The sequence below is a fragment of the Prionailurus bengalensis genome, chromosome C1 (assembly GCF_016509475.1).
Source record: "Prionailurus bengalensis isolate Pbe53 chromosome C1, Fcat_Pben_1.1_paternal_pri, whole genome shotgun sequence".
NCBI classification, from domain to species: domain Eukaryota; kingdom Metazoa; phylum Chordata; class Mammalia; order Carnivora; family Felidae; genus Prionailurus; species Prionailurus bengalensis.
The window spans coordinates 49205121-49214816 of NC_057345.1; the positions used below are offsets into that span (position 1 = coordinate 49205121).

Genomic DNA, 9696 nt, shown 5'->3' on the forward strand with positions numbered 1-9696 from the left:
GAAAACTTTCACTATTACATGATAATCTTTTCCCTTTTAAAAAATGCTTTTCGCTTTCACATCAATTTTATTTAATTTTGGCATGGCTGACATAAATTTCTTTTGGATAGCATATGTCTGAGAAGTCACATTTCTTCCATTTCATTTTAATATTTTTTGTGTCTTGATGGCTTTACATATATTACTTACAAATAACAAGTGTTAGTATCAAAAAAAGTCCAAACTAAAGAATTTTATTTAGAATTTTAATCTAGTCGTATTTGTTGTAATTATTGTTGCATTTGGATTTATTTTTAGCACCTTTTTTGGTGCTTTTTATTAATTTTACTTCTTCTGTGTCTTTGCCTTTCTTCCTTATCTTCTTTAGGATGAAATTTTTAAAAATCTCATACTATTTTTCTCCTTTTACTGATTTTAAAGTGATATACTATTTCTTTTTTTTTTTTTTCTGGTCAACCTTGAAATTTAAGTATTTACACTTAAAGTCTAAATTATGATTAACATCTTTCCCCTTCCTTTGAATAATATAAACATCTTAAAATACTCTAATTCTAATGGTTTACCAACTGGCTTATATGGTGTCTTTTACAATATTTTAGCTTTAAATAGTTTTATTTTAAACCTACAAGTTGAAAATTATTATTTACTTTTTTATAGAGTCAATGTTTGTTTCTATTTCCACATGTTAACCTTATTATTTGTTCAATATTCCTTCTTGTTTCTCCAGCTTTTCTTGTGGGGCTGGTAATATTTTCCTGGAATACATCTTTTGTAGTTATTTTTATTGAAGGTTTATTGGTGGTAAACTTTCTCAGTTTTGTTTACCTAAAACCCTATTTTTTCCCTGTAATTTTGAAAAATACTTTCACTGTACATACAACTCTAAGATTCCAGCTATTTTCTAATAGCATTCTATGTATATATTTTCTTTCTCCCTCTCTAAGTTGGTATTATGGTTTTTGAGAAGTTAATTATTAGTTTAATTATTGTTCCCTTGTTGGTGAGTTAACTCTTCTCTTTATTTGTTCTTAAAATTGGTCTTTTCTTTGATATTGTTTGGTATTGATCTTATATGGCCAAGTGTAGATTTGTTTTATTTATCCAGCTTGGGATTCATTAGACTGTTGTTGTTGTCATCAAGGTTGAAAAATTGTTAGTGATTGTTTCTTCAAATATCCTTTCTTCTCCACCAAAAAAAAATTTTTTTTTTAATTTTAGAAAGAGAGAGAGAGGAGAGAAGCAGAGTGAGAGAGGCTGAGAATTTTAAGCAGGCTCCACACTCAGTGCAGAGCCTGATGTGGGGCTCGTTCCGTGATATTGGAATCATGACCTATGCTGAAATCAATAGTCGGATGTTCAATGAAGTGAAGCACACAGGTGTCCTCTCTTTTCTATTTTTTTAAACTCAACTTTCAACAGAACTATAATTAGATACATATTAGACCTCTCCATTTTTTTTGCTTAAGTCTCATGAACTCTTACATTGTCCCTATCTTAGTTTGTATTACATTGTGGGTCTTTCATTAGATGTTTTTTCAATTCATTCACTCTTTAGCTATCTTGTCTGATACCTAATGTATTGTTTAAGTTGTTGACTTCAATTATTATACATTCAACATTTAGAATTTCCTTTTGATTCTTTTTCAAGTCTCTGGGTTTGTTTTAATAATTGTGTGGCCTTCATTTGAAATTCCTCTTTTATTTTTTTCAAACATATTGAACATATACTTATGTATGTGGTCTTTAGGAGTTTATTTTTGCTGTGGACATTTTCTGCTGTCACTCATGGAGGTTTTGCTCTGTGCTACATTTGTATGCTTTGTGCTACATATGCTTTGCGCATTTTTACTGTGAAATTATATTTGCTATTATTTTACTATGAAATTTATTATGGGGCTTCCGTTGGACCTAGATTAAGGGTATATTTTTCAAGAATGAATTGTGTTTGCTTATTTTAAGTGCTGGAAAGTGCTCTTGACCCAGAAGACCTTTAAATTAAGGGCACCTAGGTGGCTCAGTCAGTTAAGCGTCCAGCTTCGGCTCAGGTCATGGTCTTGTGGTTCATGAGTCCAAGCCCTGTATCGGGCTCTGTGCTGACAGCTCAGAGCCTGGAGCCTACTTTGGATTCTGTGTCTCCCTCTCTCTGCCCCTCCCCTCATGCTCATACTCTGTCTCTGTCTCTCTCTCTCTCTCTCAAAAATAGATATTAATAATATTTGTTAAAAAAGAAGACCTTTAAATTAAATGTTTAGGTTGTGGTTTTAGGAAAGATGATACTGTTGATACAGGCATCAATTCACAGGGGAAATACTTTTTCTCCTTTCATTCCTATCCAATGCTAAAAGAGTAAACTTTCCATGCAGCGCATTTTTCCTTTCCCCCCCTTTTTTTAGTTTACACTTTTGTTAATGATTTGGGAATCTCAGCTCTTTGAGGGGTCTCCATTTCTATTTTCTACCTTGTACTGGCCTTAGATCTCCTAATCTCATTCTGGACAATGAGAAGTTTGCAATACATATTTGAATCTATAAATATACAAAGGGCAGTTACCATTTAAAGTGTTTGCTTACCTGAGTCCCTGCTCTTATTTTATATTTCATAATTAAGAATTTTACTTATGGTCTTGTAAGCTGAGTTCTGCATTCAAAAATGTCCTCCTCCCTTGTATTTTATCATTATTTCTAGGTATTTTACAGAAAGAGAGTAGACAGGATTTTCAGTGGACCATATTTACAGAGAAAAAAATCTAGAATTTTTTCCTTGAATCTACTTTTAAAGCCATGTATTTCCCTAGAAAATAGTCACTTTCATCCAGAACCTAAAAACTTTTTACAATATATTGCATAAATATCATTTGCATTAATTTCCCCTGTAACTTCAAGACCTTTGTCTCCAGTTCATCCCTTATTTCATGTTTTGTTTTCTCCCACTTATTTTTCTTCAAAATAATAATGGTTGATTTATTTCATTTATTTCTTCAAAGGAACTCTTCTGGGATTTAGTCAGCAATTAGATTGTTTAATCTATTTTCTAAGTCTTAATTAAATATATAATTAATATATTCTAATTAGATTCTGTGAATTTTTCTTATAGTCCATTTTTGGCAAAGTTACATGCATTACGATATTAGTATTTTAATTTTGTAATTTTCCAGATATTTCTAGGTATTTTCTAGATATCCTTCCTTTTGACATCCAAATTAAAGAGACCGTGAATTTTTTTATGTCTGCTTTATTAGCTTTTAGTATTATCACACTTTTGCCAGAAAGTATAGTGTGTGATAGTCTTATTTTCTGAGTTTTATGGAGGTTTTAAAATTTTTCTAATATGTGATCATTACTAAAGCTATTCCATGGGTCCATAAAAAGAACGTGTATTTTATATTTACAGATGATAAAATTTGATTCGGCTCTATTTTTATTTATTTACGTATTTATTTCTCTAGCTTGCTTATATCTACCTATTATTTGAAAGTACTTTTGTATTATTTGAGTGCTCTGTGGCCTGAAATTCTGAGCTATTTAGCCTCCATTTTCATGAGTTTTGCTCTATATACTTTGGTTCAACTTATTTGAGTACTTTAAAAGTCACTAGTTATTGTCTCATATGATATTGTGTTTTTAGTAAACCTCCTTATCTAGGACGCTTAATCAATTTTACCTTGATTCCAAGTCTTTCTGATAATAATAATAATGTATTCTTATTTTTTATTAGTCAAGCTTTTCATATGCCCTTCCTTCTCATCAGTTTTTTTGAAGATGTTTTGTTTTAGACGTATCACTTTTTATTTTGATTTAATGTAAACATTTAAACTAAAATTTATTTATTCTATTGTAATTACCAAATATTGCTTTAACAAAATTCTTACAGTTTTACATCTGTCTTTTCCATTTACATCTGGTATTTTTAAAAGAATATGTCCTTTTTCCTTCCATTAAAAATTTCATCTTGACGTGCCTGGGTGGCTCAGTCAGTTGAGCATCTCACTCTTGGTTTCTGTTCAGGTCATGATCTCATGGTTTTGTGAGTTCGGGCCCTGTGTTGGGATCTGTGCTGACAGCACGGAGCCTGCTTGGGTTTCTCTCTCTCCCTCTCTTCCTGCCCCTCCCCGACTCACACTGTCTCTGTCTCTTTCAAAATAAATAAATAAACTTAAAAAAATTAAAAATTTTTACCTTTATTCATAGGTAGAGAATTTTGTCATTGTTCTTCTCATTTAGAAATTTGAAAGGTATACAGTCAGCTTTTAGGTCCATTCAGAATTATATTTATAACTTTAAGTAACTGACATTTATATTTCATAATATGTGCTATATTATGAAATCCTATCTATTCTAACATAATTCTATTAACTCGCTGGTGAAAAATGAAGACAAATCACATGGTTTTACCTTCATCAATTAATGCTCTTTTGCTCTATTTTTTGTTTCTATTTGTATGATCTGGACATTTTACGCCTTTCTATTATACTTAATCTATTGTTTTTTCACATTTATGTATTTTTGATTTCCAAGAGATGGTTTTCTAACTATCATTATTTAGTCTCGATTCTCGGCTGCATGGGTTAGTGTTCATTGTGTCTTTTCATATTAAACTTCCCCACTTTTGACCACTGAATTTTGATATCTTTCTCCTTTGCATGAGGTATATCTCTATTTATTTACTTATTTATTTAAAAAATTTTTTAATGTTTATTTATTTTTGAGAGAACGAGACAGAGTATGGGCAGGAGAGGGGCAGAGAGAGAGGGAGACACAGCATCTGAAGCAGGCCCCAGGCTCTGAGCTGTCAGCACAGAGCCCAACATAGGGCTCGAACCCACGAGCGGGGAGATTATGACCTGAGTCAGACGCTTAACTGACTGAGCCACCCAGGTGCCCCATGAGGTGTATCTTTAAATAGACTTTTAAGGAAAGGTATTTAAATAATAGATCTCCACAAACTTTACTAATTAGAATATTAAATTTCTGTTCATTGTTCTAAAAAGAAACCCCACAAAATAATAGTGGCTTAGAAGTTTATTTCTTTTTTCTGGAACTCATAAAAGGCACATAAAACAGCATGCTGAGATAAACTAAAGTAAGTATTGCCTGAAGCTGTGCTTTGCACACATTATCTCATTTAATCTTTGCAAGAGCCCTAGAGGTGGAATTGAGCGATCTCTAGATCTCTATTCTGAAGACAGAAAACTCAAAGGGCAAAAGTATGTGGCCCGATGCTAGTAGGTGGCAGACGTGGGGGGTATGGTACCTGCCTCCCTTCACTTCAGTATACCGCCTCCACCTCCGAGGAAGTAAGTGGCATAATAGAATTAAGGATAAAGTGTATAGGGGCAGAGCTGAGTAGTCAATGAATTCTTCCTGGGAACAGTCTTTCAGGGAAGCATCAGACAGCAGTGATATTTGAGAACAACTTTGAATAATTAATGCACGTTTTTAGGTGAGCAGGAAATGAATAATTAATGCGTGTTTTAAGTGAGCACGTTTTTAGGTGAGCCTTAGCACTCTAGGCTCAGAAGAAGGCATGAGCAAAAGGTAGATAAGCTTTGGTTCCTTAAAGAAATGAATCAAAACTTTCTATTCATTTGTAAACAAAATAGGTGCTTAATAAAGTCACATTGGCTTAATTTATTTAGTCATTCTCTTGGTCCTATGCAGCAGACAGCTGGCCTCTCTAATATTGTCCTCCCCTTTCTCTGTAGTAAGAGAACCTGGGTTTTATTAGAGGCAGCAAGCACCCAGACAGAACACTGTGGTTCCCAGCCTCCTTTGCAGCTTGAGGACACAAACAGAAATTGTTAGGAGGACTGCTGGAAAGTTCCATCAGAAACAGACAGCTCAATCTGTCCCTTTTTACTCTTTGCTCAAATGTTCTGACCTTCTTAGAATCATGTATTCACAGTCCTGGGAGCAGTGGCTGAGACCATAGGTCAACCTTGAAGATGGAAACCACATGATAGTGACAATAAAACTGGACAGCAGAAGGACCCTGGGTCCCTGATGACAGTGTGAGTTTACTGTACCAATCCTGAGTGTCTACTTTAAGATATATTTTATGCAAAACATCAATTTCCATCTTGTTTTGGACACTGTTATTTCTATCCTCTGCTATAGTGGCCAGATGCAATTCCTAAGTGAGTATCCCGAATTCAGTATCAATTCCAGGAGTGTAAGTGGCTGGGACACTTATGAATACTTACAGCTAGAAATTACTCCTTAGAAAATGCACAGAAATACTGAGAAAATTTCCCAGCTGGACCCCATTCCCAAGGTGGATCTCAAAGACAGTTTTACATCAACTGTATAACCTGGAAGAATTCCAGAAGCCTTTCAGGAAGAGAAAGTGGCTGCTGTTGCTGCTGATACTGCTATAGTTGAGTGGAAACTGAAAGGCCGGAATGATGACCTTTCAAGAAGAACAAATGTTATTAAATAATGGATTTTGTCCCACCTCCTACAACAGTCAAGAGCAAAAGGATGAAAAGGGAATCCTATTCTTCTATTAATAACTCTGAGAGTCAGCCTCATGCTGACAAAGCAGAAAGCAACTGTAAAATTAGCAATTTTGCCTGCAAATTAGCCCCTTGCAAAGCCATAAAAAGAGAAAAGGAATTAAGAAAAATTCTATTAATGGAGTCAAGGATGGAAAAACCAAGAGTGACAGAGCATAAATACCCAGAAAACTGATACTTATTTTAAGGACGATATTATCCAGGTTTTAAATAGCTGCTTATAGCTCTGTATGAAGAAAGTGTTAATTTATAACCCTTGGATCAGTGGCCTTTCTTAATGGCTCCTTGGAGCAAATCTATCAGAACTTGAAGAGCCTAAGGCTTACGTTGATGTTAATGAAAACTACCCTATCCACCCCTACTGAGATATTACTATTCCACTTTAGAATGAAAGACAATGCAGTACATGGGAAGGCGTTAAATTTCAGGAAGCAGACAAAGTTAGGTTTGAACCTGGCTATGTCCCTTCCGTAGAAGTCTTTAAACCATCCTGGACTGCTGTTTTGTCTTCTGTCAAAGCAGAGGGTGATTATGCACCATTGTGTTAATAGCATTAAATTAAGTAACATTCGAAGAATATGGTCCCTACTAGGTTGTTAGCAAATGTTAATCCCTTCCTTATCAGAGGGTCAGAAACATCAAACCTGGCAAACCCATGCAAAGCACTTAAGTTTAGCTCTGGGAAATTCTCCCCATAAGAAGTCAGTCCCTCCAGGGGAGGTGAACACATTTTCATAATTTATGACTGGTCTCAGGCAACAAGCCCCCATTTGCAATTTTATGAAAATGATAAATCAATATTCAATACTGGGGGATAATCGGGAGAAAGGAAAAGAGACTTCTTTAACAATAAAAAGGCAGGGGGGCTTCATTTCCAACAAGAAACGTACCCAGGGGGAGAAATTTGAAATTGGTGCAGTTTGCTTCATTATAATGTTGGCAGTTTCCACAGCCGTTGTCCTCTAATGTCATCCAAGAGGAGGTGAAGAGTTTGGGGCTCTGTTGGAGTGCCTGGGTGAGTCTCCTCTGGCTTTCTTGGTTCAAGAGGGTTATTTTATATCTGAAACACACATATTCCCTCTAGGGCTAAAAAATGGCAAAAAACAGACAAAGCAGTTACATCCACAATGCCCATGGAAGGTGAATATTGTTTAAAAGTGGATATATCATTGAAAAAGATCTTAGCAGCACTTAAAAAATCTTTTCCTAATTGATGGCCAGAGCTCATCAGATGGGGCAAATTGGTTAAAATTTTTTTAAATGTTTATTTATTTTTGACAGAGAGAGAGAGACAGAGCATGAGCATGGGAGGGGCAGAGAGAGAGGGAGACACAGAATCTGAAGCAGGCTGCAGGCTCCGAGCTGTCAGCACAGAGCCCGACGCGGGGCTCAAACTCACGAACCGCGAGATTACGACCTGAGCCAACGTAGGACGCTCAACTGACTAAGCCACCCAGGCTCCCCAAAACGGGGCAAATTTGTAAAACTCTGACTGAACTAGTAACATGAGTCAGAGCCACCTCCAAACATTGTAATATAAACCCAGAATGCATCCCCTCCAAGGTCTTCACATCTTACTGAAGGTCAGAAGATCTGGTTTAGGTGGGAATCTTAGAAATAACTTAAATTTCTCAACAACATCACCACCGAATGGTCTTCCTGTGTTTGAGCACCTCCAGCAATAGTGAAGAGCATTCTTCACAGAGGAGTTTAATTTAGAACAACACAAATGAGTTGAAATGCTCTAATTTGCTGGGCAATTGTTTGTGTAGAGGATATACATTAGTTTCCTATGGCTTCCGTAACGGAGTGCCACAAATTAGATGACTTAAAAGAATAAACATTTATTGTGTTACAGTTTTGAAGGCACAAAATTTGAAATCCAGTGTTTGTAGGGCCATATTCCCTCTGAAACCTGTAGGGGAGAATGCTTCCTTGCTCCTAGCTTCTTGTTTCTGCATTGATACAACCCTCTGCAAGATATTTTTACATGTGTAATATCCTCTACATATATTTGTGTTGAATTAATCCGTGGCATAATTTTTAACTCTAAGTGAAACAACTTCCTGGGCAGCCCAGGAAACAACAACAGTGTTGTTCTCTCCACAACAGTGGAGAGAAACTTTGAGAGGAAGTATGGAAAACTCCAGCATCTGGAAGAGCAGAGCAAGAGGCTGCAGAAGAACATGAAGAAGAAAGAGATACCCTCGGACTTATTCTCCATCCCTCTTTGTGAGCAAGACCAGGGCTTTCTGAACTTGGTGACAGCACTGGACATGGCCACAAATGGATGGATGCCCTCAACCAGAAAAAGGTGAACCAGATCCAGAAGACTGTGGCTGAGCCCTTTAAAAAGTTTGGCAGTGTCTTCCTTAACCTTACATGCCGGTGAAATGGCAGAGCAGTCCTGGTAAGATTGTAGGAGATTGTAGGCCAGGGTGGAAAAATACAAGGAAAAGGAGAAGTTGGGGCCACTGCCGGCGAAACTCCACCAGGCTTAAGCAAAGCTTTGGCCTGCATGGGATGATTCTAAAGCCAAGAACAAGCAGCTCCTGTATAAGATAGCAGTTCTACAATAGTTCACTACATTAATTCTAGCTCAGCTTTGAGTTCTTGATTTAAGTACAGGTGGTATAATAGCCTGAAATGCATAAGATCTTTGGAGACTTGACCCAACAGCTTGGCCAGCCTGGATACCTGGATGAGCAGCGGGAGTGGGAGAATGAGGCCAGACTGAGTAAACTCAGAGCCTTCCTCTATTGTGGCTGGTAACTGAATCCCTGTCACCTTTGGAAGACTCCTGGGACACTAGTCAATTTTTCCACTCTTTTCAAGCTTTGGTGAAGGCATCAGCTCAGCAAAAAGCCCTCCCATGGGAGAAGGCTAGGGATAGAGGCAGCTCCCACTCTACCTCAGCAACCTTTTCCAGTGAGCCTGACACCAGAAGCCTCAAGCAGATAGTGCTCTCCCCACCCAGTAGCAAGAATCTCCAGACCCAGGTAAGCAGTATAGGAAGAGCCCCAGAGGCTTTCTTATTTCCTAAGAACTGCCCAAAGTGCATCCTGGCCTAGGGCCAAAAGCAAGCTTCCAGGCTTCAAAGGGCATGAGCTTTGCCAACTCATTTGAAGTCTTAGCCTTGCTTACATGGTTAAGATTACATCTACCTCCAAAAGACCCATCCTGGG

General features: G+C 36.8%; 1 pseudogene; it reads left to right on the forward strand.

The window, feature by feature from the left end:
• The first annotated feature begins 5243 nt into the window (after nucleotides 1–5243).
• On the forward strand, nucleotides 5244–9283 carry LOC122479400 (annotated as a pseudogene).
• The last annotated feature ends 413 nt before the right edge of the window (nucleotides 9284–9696 follow it).